Genomic DNA, 17048 nt, shown 5'->3' with positions numbered 1-17048 from the left:
TTATAAACTGTTGTAAGGAATTAAATCTTGACAAGCTTGCGAGGGATATTGCTAAAAGAAGAGGTAGTAGCATAAACGCATTTTTTACACCCAAGACCCACAAACCAGAAAATCCATTCAGGGCTATCGTTAGTGGAGAAGGTTCGTGGCAGACGAACGTTAGTCGGTTTTTGCAAAAGCATCTCAAAACACTTGCTTTTGATGATCCGTTCCTTACAAAGAAATCTACCGATGTTACGCTGTTCCTTGAAAGCACAGATAACATTGGCTTTGGTTTCTCCGTAGATGTACAACACTTGTTTTATTCTGTGCCTGAAGATCAGCTATTGTTAGCTGTTAAGCAATGCACAGAAGGAAACGGCGGCGTGTCTTTCCAGAATTCAACAGGCTTGTCAGTAGATAATTTTATCTTTTTATTGCATTTTTACCTGAGATCTACTTTTATTGCTTTGGCAACCTGCCTTTTTTGCAGCGCAGCGGTATCTGCATTGGGTTCTGCGTGGCCCCAATTCTTTGAGATATATTTTTAGCAAAAGTAGATAAAGTTTTGGATAGTTCTATTTCGGGGGTTCTGTTTTAAAGGTTTTCAGGTAGGTTGATGATACTTTAGTGCTTTTAAAAATGCAGACGCCCTTCACCTACCTCTCTACAGTAAGTGAAGGTGAAGTTTTAAACGCATTTGACAAACATGGACTTGGGCTACATTTTACCCATGAACTACCTGACGCAGATGTTTTACAGTTTTTAGACCTGAGACTCACCTTTCGTGACAAGCACGTTTGCTGGGGCTACTTCCCTCGAGCAAATAAGGATTTGTTGCCATATGATTCAGCGCAAACTGTAAAAAGAGCTATGGCGTCGCACTGTTTGGATTCATCTCTTCAAAAATTGCGGCCGCACCTAATGCAGAAAAGTTTTGAGAATCAGGCCAGCCGACTTTTGGCGGCGGGGTTTGTTCTTGTCGGTCTTGACTGCCGTTTCTGAGATCCTCCTTCAAAAGCTAAAACTAGGAACACGAAGAAAAAAAATGACCGTCGGAAGACCGACAATCATTTGGTTGTGCCCTACCTGCACAAGACCTCGCACAACCTCACGAAGGTGGCCAACAGGCCTGCGGTGTCCGTTCTTTTTTCGGCACCAATTTGGCACAGTTGCGCCCACGCATTTGCAACTCTAAAAAAAGAGGTTGTCAGGTAAAACATGACAAGCAGTTCGTCAAATGTTCCGCAGGAGTGGTCTATGCTATTCCCTTGAAATGTGGAACTCTTTATGTCGGCCAAACTGGCCGCTGCATCAATGACTACTTAGGGGACCATGCCTGAGATTTAAGTGATTTAAAAGACGAGTACGCACATTTGGTCGCGCACGCAATTAAATGCAGAGGATGAGAGGCTCGGTTGATAGAGACAGATGTTCTCGGTAAGAGAACCGACAAGTCGGCGCGCGTCAGTTTGGAAGCGTTCCACATAAAGAAATATGGCAGCAAGTGCGTAAGCACCCCCTCAGTATCGCTATTTACTGCAGAGCTTGAACTTTTAGAATCAACCAAATACTGAATTGATTGTCTTTTAGTATCTCTTGCCTTTTCCTGTTTTTTCTGCTTCTGTTTCTGTTGATTGCCTGCACGTATACGTTGATCGATGCGCGGTGTCATTTTTCCTGATCGTATCGCTCCCTTCCACTTCACCTCTGCCTTTCGGCTTCTATAAGGTGGCCGTCTTCCGTCAATAAAATTTAGTTAACAGTCAGCGCTTGTGTCTCTTCCTTGTTCCTTCGTGGTTGCACGTCTTAGCGCTGCTGTATTTGTCAAATCAAGAATTCTTAAATTTATCGCTCCGCGCAAGACGCGACTGCATCGGAACTATCTCGACTGTTGAAAGGGAAAATTAACATCCACCCGGATTTTCGCACGAAGTTACAAAATAAATGTTGTCACCGATTCCATCTGCTAAAAAAAGAATTCCAGGGTTCTGCGGGCCAAAACCACGATTTGATTATAAGGCATGCTGTAATGGAATAATTTTGACCACCTGGGGTTCTTTAACGTGCACCCATTGCACGGTAGACAGATGTTTTTGCATTTCAATCCCATCGAAATGCAGCAGCCACGGCTGGGATTCGATCCCGCGCTCCCTGGCTTAGTATCGCAACGCCATAGCCATAACATCATCACTGCGGGTGATTCTATATGTTGTCTATGCTGTCACCGAACCTTGTTTAACGATGTGAAAAGTATGTACATTCTAAGGCGTGCGCGAGCACCAACGATTACGCTGGAATATACGATGACTCAGATATAAACGGCTGAGGCGTAGATCAGATTTTGACGTTGGGTCATCGTGAAGGGCTGCCGCGTGTGCTTTTGTAGTCCCGCGGCACAGTTCAGAGAGGAAGATCTCGCTTTCCCCGATTTTTTTTAACTATGGAGTTTTCCGTGCCAAAACAACTTTCTGATTATGAGGCACGCCGTAGTGGAGGACTCCGGAAATTTCGACCACCCGGGGTTCTTTAACGTGTGCCTAAATCTAAGTACACGGGCGTTTTCGCATTTCGTCCCCATCGAGATGCGGCCGACGTGGCCGGGATTCGATACCGCGTCCTCGTGCTCAACAGCCCAACACCGTAGCCACTGAGCAACCACGGCGGATAACTCGCTTTCCCCGATGAAAACGTCCACAATGCACGTGAGCGCTCACCAAGGCATCACCGGATGCATCCAGCCTCATTCCTGACGATGGGACTCCAACGCGGCGGGCAGCACTGGTTACCTGAATGACGGAGTAACAGTATCACAGTAAACCACAGTACCACAGTACCACAGCTCCAAATGCGTAAAAATAAAATATTCACCAGGAGTAAAGGTCAATTCGTTACAAAGCCCCTACGCGAGATGCTCGCAAACCGTGCGTGTCACTTGTGATATATCCCCTGCTTCCAAACTTCACTGTCCTGCCAACCGCGCGCGTTGGCTGGTGCATGCTGCTGCATGATACAGCACCCTTCTTTTCATTGAATAGACGCCTCTTAGGCTTTGTGCAAAGTTTCCTCAAGTCCTATGTTATTTCGCAAGAGAATAAGCAAATTTTCTGTCTAGGAAGAACGCGTACCCGGGGCTAGTTAAGTGACAGAAACAGCGCCCACGAACGAGACGAGGAAGGCGCGCACGCACAACCTTGTGTGCGATTCTTATTTGTCGAGTTCGTGAGCGCTGTTTCCAATGCCTTAATGCATCGTCATCATCATTACCATTATTATTATTATTATAAATATTATTATTGTTGTTGTTTACTTGTGCTGAATCAGTTCACGCCATCTTATGCGTGCAAATTTCCTAACCTCATTTCCCAATGCCTTGCCACAGTCGACTACGCTTCCGTTTCCTCGGCACCCATCCTGCTTCTCTATTAGAGCATCGGTTTTCTTTTGTGTATATTGCTTGTGTTCCACCCAATTCTGTTTTTTTTTTCTTTTAATCCGGACTAGAATATCGGTTACTAGTGTTTACGCCTTAATTGAAACGGCCGCCTTTCTGTCTGCTAACCTTCTCTTCATATTACACGGTAGTTACCAGCCTCTCTAGTGGCTTTGTCATTCTCCCTAGTTGGAACTCCATCACAGCGCCTTTAGGTTCCTCTTGCAGTACTGGCAGCCACCCGGTAGCCTATTCGTGCCTGCTCACATTTACAGCGATCAAGACAGCACGCATTTCGGGCTTTCGTTGCGGCCAGTAAGACGAGCGTCGCGTGAATGCGACGCCAAGGCGAATTTGATGCAACGCCTTGAGCCCTTTCGCTTGGCTGCAGCAGGGAGGCTGAAATTCCAGCCAACGTGTATTTCTCGCAAGCACATGTGGCGCTGGTGTGGTCGTACCCTGAACTACTGTGCAGTCTCGCATGCTGGAAGCAAACCGCTTGTACCGTTCGTGAATACATGCGATATCTACTTCAATGGCTTCAGAAAATCATTTGCTTGCTTTGGCATCGGCTAGCCCATTACCAGTCGAGCTCCAGAGTACAGGTATCCTCTGGAATGCAATGAAGCGGCCGTTTCACTTCACAAGGCTGAAAAGCTGCACGACATGTAAGGCGACGGTGTAATACGGCTCTCTTCTCATAATGCAGTCTGTTGCTTACAATTCTCATTCTGCGTCAGACAGAATCTAAGAGTTGTAGCTCTAAGTAAATAATCCACCGGTATACTTTCATATGCTATTTGCTTCATATCCTGATGCACAGGCGAGTAATAAATGCATAATGAACTATAACAATGCTATAAGACTGAAGCCAAAGGTTAAGAAAGCGATAGGAAAAGAGTCGGAACCGCCTTCTTTGCATCGGTATTTCGTTTTGTCGCACTGCTGTAGTTCACGATGCATGTACACCAACTGTTCGAGCTTTCCATCCTTTTGTCAGCAATAAACGTAAAACCGACTCTTGTCCGCTTGTCACCGAGCAAAAATGTGTTGAAGCTCAAATAATAAGTGCTCCTAAGATGATGAAGGCTTCCGCTCCTCGCGTCTCTTGCGCAGCGGCGTAAAATACGCACACCTGAAATTCCACTGAGTTGCACGAAAAGCGAGTGAAACAGACATTCAGCACTCAATTGCGTTTAATGATAGCACATGATAGGCTCGTTGGGAGAACCGAGGGCGATATTAAAGATGAAAAGCGCTCTCTCCGTGTAATGCGCTGTTTCAAAGGGGCAATTTACAATGTAGATAAGGTCAATATGAATACAAAAAGCCTGCCTCCGCCCCCCCTCCCCCCTCAAAGCAAAAAAAAGTCAATATAATATGTACACACAATTTAGACGTTTTCTGTACGGGTAATAAAAATTAAACGTCTGTGTTCGGGATCATAACCCACCAACTACCACACAAGCGTACGAGATGCTTTGTTCTAGCTAAGAATGGGGAAACGCCAAGGTTAACGCCTAAATTGTGTTCTCTTTCTCTCCCTCTCTACGAGAGCAATTCGGCGAAAACCCATTCTGCGAGACACGAATGCGTACAAATAAAAGCCAGAGTCATTCAACAATCCCCGATTCACTCGAATCTGTAGACGAGAGGAGTCCCTGATAAATGGAACGAGCATCGCCGTTTCTTATTTATTGTATACAGTGCACATCATCATTAAGTTGTTCCGCAGGGCTCCGTTTGTGCAAGCTCTCCCGCGACAGTTCAAGCGGCACGTGTCTTGGCTTAGACTTGATGAGAGCTGCACAGATTGTCAGGCTCCGCGTAGAAGGAAAAGCGGGATAAGCGCACATAAATCTGTTCATTGCGCGTGCGCGAGGGCGCCACGAAGGTGGTGCGTGCTTGGCAGCACGCTCCAAGTTCGTGGCGCGTAATCTACACGTGTGCGACCCGCACCGCGACGGCAAAGAGTCAATCTCAAAACACGCCCGCAAGCTCCATGTCCGCGGAACGTGCAGGGAGCCTCCAGCTGAGTAGATTTCGTCATCCGCTTCGTTGAAAGGTTGCCGTTCCGAAGAGGGGGAACACTTTCCTTATTCGCTTAACGTGGATGCCGGATAGTGAATCGTTCGCGCTTCCCTTCGCGCAGTGGCAGAAAAGAACGTCGCTATATGTGAGCAACCTAGCGAGTTAACACTGACTGGTTTTAGGGTCATGGAGCCTATAGCGAACTGCTTGGCGACGGAGGACGCCGCTGTGGACGGCGCACAGATAATAAATGTGCTCATAAGTCTCAATGCACGGTCCCTTCTCCACGACACACCACTCAAGATGAGGCTGCAGCTGCCGGGAATAAAACTCATGCTCAGATACTCGGACGCAGTGTTCGAGGACGGCAAAGCCAAAACAAAAGTTGCACAAGGTCAAGTGTAGCTATAGCAAGCAGCTCAAAGAGAGAAGGAGAGGGAGCAAAGAAAGGAAAGGAGGCGACTGAATGGATCCGCCCAGTTGGATGGTCAAACAAGAAATTTGTGAAGGGGTACGTCAAAGGGTTTGACAGGTTATAAGGTATGATGGGATCTACCGTACTGAGGGAAGGTGATAAAGGGTTCGAAAGGTAGCAAAATAAGAAGAAATATACGGTACAGAAAAAAAGAATTGCGTGCTAAAATTGGGGAGAATCCAGGCTGAGTGAAGTGAATGAAGAAATGAATAGAGGAAAAGAGAGTGGAGGAAGCAATAAAATATCTGTACGCACGTGTAGATGCGCATACACTTACAAACGGTCATCGAGTTACCGGAGGTCAACTGACTCAACTTAACGCGACCGTCTCATTTTTCTCTAGTGTTGCACGTGACCACGGCCCAAGAATATCTGCGTCTGAAAATTACCTCTAGTCACCCAACATTGTCCGGAGAGGGAGGCGCTGGGCGCCGTAACAAGAACAGACGCACTAGATGTGCTCGATGGTCTTGTGGTCTCTTCGTAACGAAAGAGCCGCAAGGAAAACTGTCTGGTAACAAATGAGCAATGAGCAAACATTTGCGGATGCCACCCACTGCGAAAGCGGGCATATTTATGTCGCACAGTCGAATGCGGAGGCTTGAAAGTTATCAGGCATGGCGGAAACCGTATAGAAATATGATTGGTTGTTAAGGGCATCAGGCGCAGCATATTATGCGAACAAAAGAAGCGTTCACTTAATTGTATACATAGGAATGCGTTGCATTTATATAGCGCAAAAGTTCACTGTGTTAGAGCTTTCGTTATTATGCATGTCTTATGCAGCAAAAATTTGATGTTTCGCTAGCGTTCCCGACAAAACGTTTTTTTTTTTTATTACAGTTATCGCAACAGTTTGTTTTGTTTTTAACTTGCTCTTGTGGTTTCTAAAACTACATGTGTACTTTATCTTTGCTCCCAGGGTCTTAATTGTGTTCGTTTCAATTGAACTAGAACCAAAACAAATTATTTCTCAAGTTTCGCGTGCCAGAACCCCGATTTTATTATGAGGTATGGTGGGGGACTACGGATTAATTTCGACCACCTGGGGCTCTTTAACGTGCACTCGAACACGAGCGTTTTTGCTTTTCGTCCCCATCAAAATATGGTAGCCGTGGCCGGGATGAGTTGGTGCTTAGCAGCGCTACAGCCATTAAAACACCTCGGCAGGTAGAAGGGGAAAAAAAAGGCGGGTTGTAAACAGTACGTTAAGTGGGTAGTTGAAATTATAAATTCGTTTTTAAGCTTTGATAACCCTCAAATTTTTCAAATTTAATATACTTACCCTAACGAGACAGTACCCAAAGATCCTATTTTATTAATGAGTATGTGCAGAGCACTTCATTATTTGCACACAAACCCGTGTTAGAAACTTACCTCAAAGCCAGTCGGTAAGTCTATATTTTTGCAGTATTATTCCGACCGCCACAAGTGCGCTTAGCAACATTTTTTTTAATGTGCACGTGAGGTTCGTCCAATTGTGTGAACGTGCTGCTTCCTCTTGTTTTGTGCTTTTTCTTAGCTTCTCTCCTCGCCTTGACCTGCTGGTTCCTGCATTAGCCACACGTGTTCTGTCATTTGGCTTCGGTTTAGTCTTGTTAGCTGCCACGAGCGGCTGCCACCTGTTCTTACGAACTGCGCGTTATTTTGCACTCGAATGGCTCTGCGAAACGTGGCCCCATTGTTACGAGAAAGCCAGTCCCTATTAGCCTTCTACCCGCCGTGATTGCTCAGTGGCTATGGTGTTGGGCTGCTGAGCACGAGGTCGCGGAATCGAATGCCGGCCACGGCGGCCGCATTTCGATGGGGGCGAAATGCAAAAACACCCGTGTGCTTAGATTTAGGTGCACGTTAAAGAACCCCAGGTGGTCAAAATTTCCGGAGTCCTCCACTACGGCGTGCCTCATAATCAGAAAGTGGTTTTGGCACGTAAAACCCCAAATATTATTATTATTACTATTAGCCTTCTGGAGTTCTCCGTCAAACACATCTGATACGATCGAGGGAGGGCGCGTCTCCTACCCCAATGTGTCCGTCCATCCGTCCGTCCGTCCGTCTGATCATCTAGGGAACATAGGCTTTTGTCACTTCTTTCCTTTATCAAAATGTGTCCACATTCTCAGAGCAGTCTGTATACGCAAGAACATCGCAATTAGTTGAGCGGAAGCCTGCGAGGTGGAAGAAAGGAAAATTGTCATACACACGACAGTAGCGCGAAGCTACAAAGGCAACTCTCATGGGTAAATTTCATTTGCGTAACTTCGTAAGGACGGTCTCGTGCCTTTCGTGGTCACGAACGAGGTGACGACAAGCCCGCCTGCCATTGGCAGAAGGTTTATGCGAAAGAAAGACTTTGCCAGTCTGCCTCAAAGTCACTCTCTTCTTTCACCTGCTATTCACACTCATGCGAGGGCTATCCCGTGTCACGTGCAGTGGTGGACGCGACTGGCAGACCGCACGCCGGCACGATGCAGGGCCGCATCGCTGCGTACGGTGCTTATGATCAATGCCTGGCTGTGAGGCACGATGAGGGCCTCTTCCAGGGAAGATACTGCATGGTGCACCTGGAACACGATGGCTCCGAGTTTTCGCCCAGCTTGAGAGTCATCGTCAACAAGTTCGTCGAGCACTACGGTCTTCAGGTGGGTACCAATGAGATTGGCAAACAAACATCTGCTCAAGTTAGGGTGAAAACCACAACACGTGGAGGTGTATGTTCTATGCGACGGGGCTTGTGCGTGTACGAACAGAACATCGAATTTCCTGCATTAAAGATAAGAAAAAGCTTGCTGTTGACCTCGTGCACTAAATGTTTTTTTTTTCGGTTCTTTCTTAATGAGTCGTTAACGACCAGATAGACTTTATTAGTTACTTTTTGATAAACCATGAAGGAATAGTGGTGAATCACGTGATTAAAAGGCAGATATGCAAACACAGACGAAATTATGAATGCAAAGGACAACACAAACGCCGACCATCAACAGAAATATCGCACAGCGGCGCAAAAGAATCAAGATACAAACCTTGACTGTGCATGCTGTGAAGGCATGGTGAAAATGCTGCAGAGGTCCTTTGACATGAGATTAATCTCTCGGCAACAGCTCATGTACACTGCGCAGTGTGCAGATGAGAGAGAGAGAGAGAGAGAAAGAGAGTGAGAGAGAAGCTCTTCATTGAAAGGTACATTTTTGCCAGCGTGCGTATCATGTCAATGACCAACTATATAGGAAGGCGATCGAATACTTCTAGAAATTACCAAGGAAAATTCAAGCGCCTTTATAAAATTTAGGAAACGTTGGCAATAGATTTTCGAGAAGATCTGCATCAGGCGGTAATGAAATAACGATCCAAAGCATACCGCTATTTTGAGAACCAGAGCATGACACCTACGATGCCAGCTACAATCACTGCAACGAGATAAATCACGTTACTCTCTTGGATAATGAATGTATGTGAATAAAACGAGGTCGATATCGCTTTCGAGCTCCTGCAGAATTCTCGAGGCTCACTAACTATAATACATGCGTCTTATGTACCAGGTTTGTTCATCCCGGCTGTCACCTGATCGAAATTTAAGCCTCCTGTCAGGATGTTTTGTGTTAAATCTATCAAAACTTGTTCTGAGAAACAGCTTCATAATGGCTAACCAGCCGTATCGTACTGACCCCCTGCACGTGTCGTCATCTGGTGCGGTAGCCCCACCAGCCGCCAACCAGAAAACCCACGCCTGTTCTGTTCGCGAGTTGCTTCCCCGTATATGCTGAGTGAAGACCAGAGAGCACCTACCCTTTATGTTTATTTTTATTTTATTCTTTTTTGACGATCATGCACAAAATTTACAAGCACTCGGTGTTTTAGTACAGAGACTGCCATTAAAATCGCTGGCCAACGCATGCACGACAATACATAAATCGTGGTAGTTTTCAAGCTCATTCCTAAGCTAACGTCATGCTTGTAACTACCGCTGCAGTGCTATACTGCAATTCCTGTTCGCGTGTTATTAACAGTGAAGAAAATTTTGTATGAGACTTCCCAGCCTGCTTCACCTTGCTGACCGATGCATACTCGTATCGCTTGGCTCGAAAACCAGCATCGTATAGATTGATTGATCTAATTATTATGGAGTTGAAATGTTGCCAACAAACACAATATGTGACTGGATTCTCTCCGACTATATATTTATAAATTAATGAAGAGGTAATATGGGTGAAGTGAAATATTTCATCTGTATAGAAGTTCGCAGCCAAACGCGAGGCAGATAATTGCAATGAAAAAAATATTAAACAAATAAATGACAAATAGATGATATGGCTTTATGTGTATTGCGCACATCTACTAGACGATGAGTGCGGGCACCAAAGCGAAGAAGACGATGAATTTTCTCTCTGGCTCGAGCTGTCGGTTGCAATTGCTTTTGTAAATATATCTTGTAAATAATATTCAGTACAATTACCCCTCGTTCGCTTAAGAATATACATCCCATTTCTGAAAGTCTGATGTTTGAACGGTAGTAATAATGTCATATAGTGTTTACAAACACGTCACAGACACCGGAGAAAGAGAAAGGCTTCTGCACCATTGTGCAAAACCAGACGAAAAAAAAAACATGTCACATAAACAACTCCAATTAAGAATTATGTAAAGACAGCGCTTCTGAACGTATCTGACCCTGCCGCTTTTCTTTGCCCCCAACATCTGTTGACAGTACGTCGGCAACTTGTCGAAGCAGGCGGAAAGTGGTTCTCGACTTGCCGTGCCACTGTACAAGGTTGGACTCTGTGTGCCGTCGCTGTGCCAAAGAGAAGACCTGCAGGTCATCATTAACCACTGTAAGGAGGCATTTCTTTTCTTGTCAACATGATTATATGCAGAAATGTCTGCAGCAGAAAATGGCACCGGCTCTTTGTTGTTCCATGGGAATATTCAAAATATATCACAGACGTACGTTCACAAACCACTCAGAAATGGCAGTCCTCTAACATTGAACATTCTCAGTTCGAGCTCAGAAGTACGTAGGTAAGAGCAATAGCTAATGCAAGGCAGAAAGGTTTAAAAATATAATCTTTTCTTTGCCTCTTTCTGACAGAGCGAGTGGCCCTTTGGCCTTCAATTAAAATATTTATGGCAGTGCTAATAGTAAATCTTGAGACCGAATTGAATACGAACCGAATAGGGCCAGAAGCCTATCAAATCAAATCAAAATGAATATTCAATAGTTCTCGAATACTTTTCGAACAATGAACAACCGTTATCCCAATTAATATAAACATTTAATCGAATTCTGGACTATTACGTGCCATAACCACGATTTAATTATGAGGCGCGTCGTAGTGGGGGACCCCGGATAAATTTCGACCACCTGGATTTCTCTAACGTGCACCCAATGCACGGTACACAGATGTTTTTTGCACAATGCGTTGGCGGGCTAGTTGGTGCGAATTCATCATTTGAGAGTAGCGCCTTGACCTAGGGGGGGGGGGGGGGGGGGGGGTCATCTTTCTTGTGTATTTTGTTTTGCGCTAAACGAAGTATTCATGTTTTTTGCGTTTGGCCCCCACCTAAATGTTGCCGCTGCGCCCGGGATTTGATCCCGCGACCTCGTATTAATATAAAACGATGTTCGCATCCTAGTATTCTTAAAAGTTATAACGTTTCTGTAATTATATAGTACGTTACAAAGCGCTGATTATCAAAAGCAAAAATGGAGCATTAGGAGCAAACAAGTCGTTTCTTTGCGTGCACCTGACTCTTCTGAGAGTGCAGAGGGCCGCTGTATATAGAGCCTGTAAAGTATGGCTACATACGGGATGTAGTGGACTCTACTACGCAATTTCTCATGTTTTATTTCGATACTATGCCCGCACAGGTGAAAACTTGCCGTAATGTTGCTCCAATTTTATGTTAAATTGGACGCAGAAGACGTTTTCAAATAATGGAAAGGTATACGAAAAACATACGCATTTAGGAATAGTGACTATTCGATTGAGAGACCGAATCGAATAGGACAGTATTTGATTCTTTATCAGAACGTTTCGAATATTCGCACACTCCTATAAATATTGTCAGGTTCTTTGGTTTTTTTTGTTTGTTTGTTGAGTCATGCGATTTATTTGCATCTTTTCCAGTTTTAGGCTTGACCAAAGTGCTCATTTTCGACGCACGTGGAGTCGATGGATGTGTCACATTTTGTTCGCCTCGATCATAACCACTTGATACGATGAGGTGATCCCAACTATACAAACATCGTATTACTTGAAAACAATACCCCCCCCCCCCCGTCTTTTTTTTTCAATCTTTTGTTGCTCGCCCTGCACTGATCGAGCAGCCCCTCAAAACATTTTCTTTTTGATTGCACGTTCCCTATAATTCGACTAAGAATCCACTCCATCGAGTAACCGTTTCATTGCGAAGAAAAGAAATATCACTTGTTCTTCTATCCCAACCATGCCTTAACGATACAGTTGGAAATGTTATCCTGCATCTAAACAGAATATTAACAGCCTTTCTAACATACATTTTTGTCTTTAATGTTAAAGCAGGTTAAAGGTCTTTAATTTTAAAGCAATCCAATATAGCGAACATACAGATTATTGGAGAAATTGGCTGGAAACCCAACTTTTTTTTAACGAATCCTGTGCTTTTTCTGTCTTTTCTGCCCTCAGTCACGAAAAACCTTGGATCTCAGTTAAATGTTAAATGGTGCGCAATCGACGAGCCAGTTACATTGGATCGGAGGCAGAGCGTAATCCTGTAAGTATTTTCCTATTGCGCCATTTTCGAGCTATGTGTTGTTCTAATTACTTCCACATAAATTAAGAAATTTATAGTGGGGAAAAATTGCAAAACCATCATTAGTTCATGTTGCCTTGCGGAGTCGTGCTTACGTGTTGACAAACAGAACCCGCAAGAGCCAAAAGGCAGTCCTGCGCAATTGCTGTGAAAGGAAGAAAGAAAGAAAGAAAGAAAGAAAGAAAGAAAGAAAGAAAGAAAGAAAGAAAGAAAGAAAGAAAGAAAGAAAGAAAGAAAGAAAGAAAGAAAGAAAGAAAGAAAGAAAGGGAAAAGAAGAAATGAATTGGAGAGAATTTATTGAGACGCTGAAAAATGAAAACGTACGATACGCTATAGCGGCTGGCGAGATTAGGAAAAATTACGAAATGCCACTATGTTCAAAGTGTCCACATGAAGAAATCAGCTTTCTACTTGCGTTTTCTGCGGCCGTTATCTGCCCGAGTTGCGCCACCGCAGCGTAAATTGTGGCGTCGCTCAAGTTTTGCTGACCGCTAACGCAGTGCACGTCTACTTGTTCGAGTGCATATATTTCGTTATGTGCGTAGAATTTGTGCACGAACGTGGCGTTTGTCGTTTTCGCAGTTCTGGAATTTGTTGGAAACGAACTTCACTAGCTGTTTTCTGAAATTGAACGCGAAACGGGGACGTCCGGCATAGTTATGGCTGCAGAAGTGGCGAGAGTGGTAAATGCACTGCACCGGTTATCGCAAGATGCGCAGCTTCAGCTAACCTGCTTGGGAGGCAGATGGGCGCCAACCTGAGTTTACGCGCCAAAACCGGAAGTAGTGGCGTCTGCGTTAGCATCTAAAGCCAAATTTTAATCGCGCGCGACCGTGACGTTCCGTGGGCGGAGCGTTGCGGGTACGCACTGCCCCGCTCCGTTGTAGCCTCCGCCGTGCAAGCCGTTGGAGAACGAGCGGGGAGCACTATGGAAGGTGTGAAGGTCGTGTGAAGGGCAATCTCAATGCTCCTACTGAACGCATTGAAATATATTTTTCCTGCAAAATCTTCTAAAATTGTGTCCTTTATTGTGAAATGCTCTTCACGACTTCAACAAAAAGGGTTGCAGGGCCCCTTTAAGAAGCACTACAGCTTATTTCGGAGGTGGATTGTCACTAGGAGACTTTTTTCGATGTTTCCAAAACATGCGTTTAATGATGCTAGCGCTGTTGTAAATGTGCTACTATCATGAGCCAACTTTAAGTCTCCTTTTGTGTCGCTTTTCAATCTTCAAGGTGTATCTTTGGAGTGTGGATATCTTTCGTGTTCTTCGGCACTGGCTACGACATCTACAAAACAATGCTATCCGGGAACGACAACGAGGGCTCCACGAAAAAAGCAATCACAGGTTAGTTCCTTATTGTTTGACACATCGTCCAGCTGGAGAGAAATCTCGCAGGCACAATGGTTACACCTACTCGAAATACAGCCATTAACGCGATTGCTTCCGTCCTTAAATGAACAGAATGCAAAGCGTCCCTATAAAAACTAAGCCGAAAGACTGAAAGAGACCAGATATGAAGCGAATAAAAAGTAAGGAAGAATGAACTAGTTAGCTAGTGTCGCAGCTTTTCCTCGCAGGAGGAGGAGGAGGAGGAGGCGTAGCGGTTCTTTTCAAATCTTCATTTCATGTTATAGCAATGTCTGACGTAACAGGCGTGGAAAGCCTATTTTGCAAACTTTACATAAATATAAAGTCTGCTACCTTTTAGGAGCAGTTTGCATGCCTCCGAATTCATCTGCCACAATATTTGAACAGCTGAACAAGTATATGCATCGCCACATAAAGCCTGAAGACAAACTGATTCTGACAGGTGATTTTAACCTTCCCAATCTGCTCTGGAACACCTTTTAGATAACCAGTGCCAAAAGTGTCGAGAATGAAATGTTAAACATTGTGTTCAATTTCTACCTCTTGCAAGTTGTAAATGAGGCAACCAGAATTCAAAACGGTTCTGAGTCAATCCTTGATCTGTTCCTTATAAGTGGGAATATTAAAGACAAAGTGATCTGCAGCTTCACCTCCGGCATTTCAGATCACAAAGCAGTAGTCTTGACGTTAGAGGGCTTCGCATTGGAACAGCGAGGCGATGTCAAGTTGTTTCCTAATTTTTCTAAAGCAGAAGACGAGTCTATTCTTGATGCTCTCAGTTTTAATTATGACTCTTTCAGAAACAACACTTGTTCGGTGAATGAATTGTGGCTTTTTTTCAAGGGGGTAATTCACGAATGCATTCAGCGTTTCGTGCAAAGGATAGCTAAAAAACATAACTTTCGAACTCCATGGATAAGTCGAGTAACGCTGCAGTTGCAGCGAAAATTGAAACGCCTAAAGAAGAGAGCGACACCGACAAACAGGTCTGACTTGAAACTAATGGTCGAACAGATATCGGAAGAGGTGAAGAACAGGATTGCGCATGACAAGAAAAACTATTCCGTTATAACACTGCCACCCATTATCAAAACGTCACCCAAAAAAATTTGGAGATTGGTCAGCCCGAAGTCTCGCTCTAACGACGGACGTGTAGTTTATGGTGGTTGCGTGCAGGATGATGCAGGGGCTTCGACGGCATTCAATAAAAATTTCAAAGACATATTTACGCAAGATGACGGCCGTCTTCCGCCTTTTGAAGTGTCCGTACCTCCTATTCCTGATGTGGTAATAAGTGAACATGGCATTTTAAATCTGCTGCTGAACCTTGGGGTAAAAAAATCTCCTGGACCAGACAATATCCCAAATGCTTTCGTGAAACGTTATGCTGAGTGGTGTGCAAAATACTTACATGTTCTGTACACTAGGTGTTTAAACGAAGCTGCAGTGCCTGATGATTGGCGGGATGCCAGAATCGTGCCTTTGCACAAGTCTGGTGACAAAACACTCATTCAGAATTACCGTCCAATTTCGCTAACCTCAACAGCTTGTAAAATGTTAGAGCATATTATTCACAAACATATAACTGCTTTTATTGGAGAGCATAAGCTACTTACATGTATGCAGCACGGCTTTAGGCGAGGATTTTCAACTAACACTCAACTTGTAGAAATCATTCATGACTTTGCAGCAGCCATAGACGAGGGTAAACAAACAGACGTAAACAAATTGCTGCATAAACTAAGCTACATTCTGCAAAATAACAAACTACTCGCCTGAATAAAGAGTTATTTGACTAACCGACGTCAGTTTGTAACACTAAATTCAGCCAGTTCAGATAAGGTGCCCGTTGATTCTGGCGTCCCCCATGGGTCAGTTCTTGGTCCGCTTCTATTTTTACTTTACATAAATGACATTGTGGATCAGATTTCTGTAGGTATTAGGCTGTACGCTGCATGATGACTGTGTTCTGTACGAAAAAAATTCCCTGGTGCAATGATTGGCAAATGGAAATTAACTTCGATAAAACTGTCTTTATGAGAATATCGTTAAAAAATAAGCCTTTATTATGCAACTACAATGCCGAAAACATCAGCTTTCTGAGATAACCGCATATAAATACCTTGGCCTCTGGATTACTAACACTCTCTCGTGGAACAAACATGTTGACATTGTCACGGCAAACTGCCTTCGAAAACTATTTTTCCTAAGACGCTCTAAAATTCGCTACACCTCCTGTGCGTTTTCTTTCTTACAATGCCATCATTCGACTAATGTTGGAATACGCGTTTGTCATATGGGATCCCTTTACTAAAAGAAACATTACTAAACTAGAAAAAGTTCAAAAAAGGGCAGCACGATTCATATATAATTCGTATGGCCGCACTTCAATTACAGAGCTTCTCGAGAGAAGTGGATTGCCATATGTGACACAAAGGAACCGAACATGCCGTTTAAAATTTTTATTTCAGCTAATAAAAGGGCACTACAACATTTATACATCACGCTTTATCACTTTCTCTACTGGTTATGCTAGACGTCATCGACACTCACAGACAATAACACCGTTAATTACTAAAGAGAATTGCTTCAAATTTTCCTTTTTCGCCAGAACTATTGTTGAATGGAATAATCTTACTGATGACGTTGTAACCCAATGCTCACTGCCATTATCTGAGTCGCACCTATGGTTATGTAGCGAGTGATTTACTGTGTGTTGTTCAGTAACTGCTTACATTTGCACATCGCGAGTGACCTATGTTATGTATCGCTGTACCTTGTACTTATATTTTTTTCAATTTCACTTTGTATGCACCCTGCTAAGGTCCTGGAAAGAGGACCACAGTATCAATAAATAAAATAAATAAACAAAAAACATTGTTAAGCACGCCTAACGCCTGGCTGGAATCATCACCCGCATGCCAATCGCCTTACGTGACCTGTCACCACTTTACCAGGGGCTAATTTTC

General features: G+C 44.1%; 1 long non-coding RNA gene across 1 annotated transcript; it reads left to right on the top strand.

Annotated features, from left to right (window-relative positions):
* Nucleotides 1-10620: 10620 nt before the first annotated feature.
* LOC142572011 (uncharacterized) lies at nt 10621-13986 on the top strand. Its single transcript, XR_012825991.1, has 3 exons — nt 10621-10747; nt 12581-12668; nt 13943-13986. It is a non-coding gene; the product is annotated as an uncharacterized LOC142572011 (long non-coding RNA).
* Nucleotides 13987-17048: the final 3062 nt, after the last annotated feature.

Source organism: Dermacentor variabilis, chromosome 1 (assembly GCF_050947875.1).
Source record: "Dermacentor variabilis isolate Ectoservices chromosome 1, ASM5094787v1, whole genome shotgun sequence".
Taxonomy (NCBI): domain Eukaryota; kingdom Metazoa; phylum Arthropoda; class Arachnida; order Ixodida; family Ixodidae; genus Dermacentor; species Dermacentor variabilis.
The sequence above is the reverse complement of the archived record's forward strand: the minus strand, read 5'-3'. Positions and strand labels throughout refer to the sequence as shown.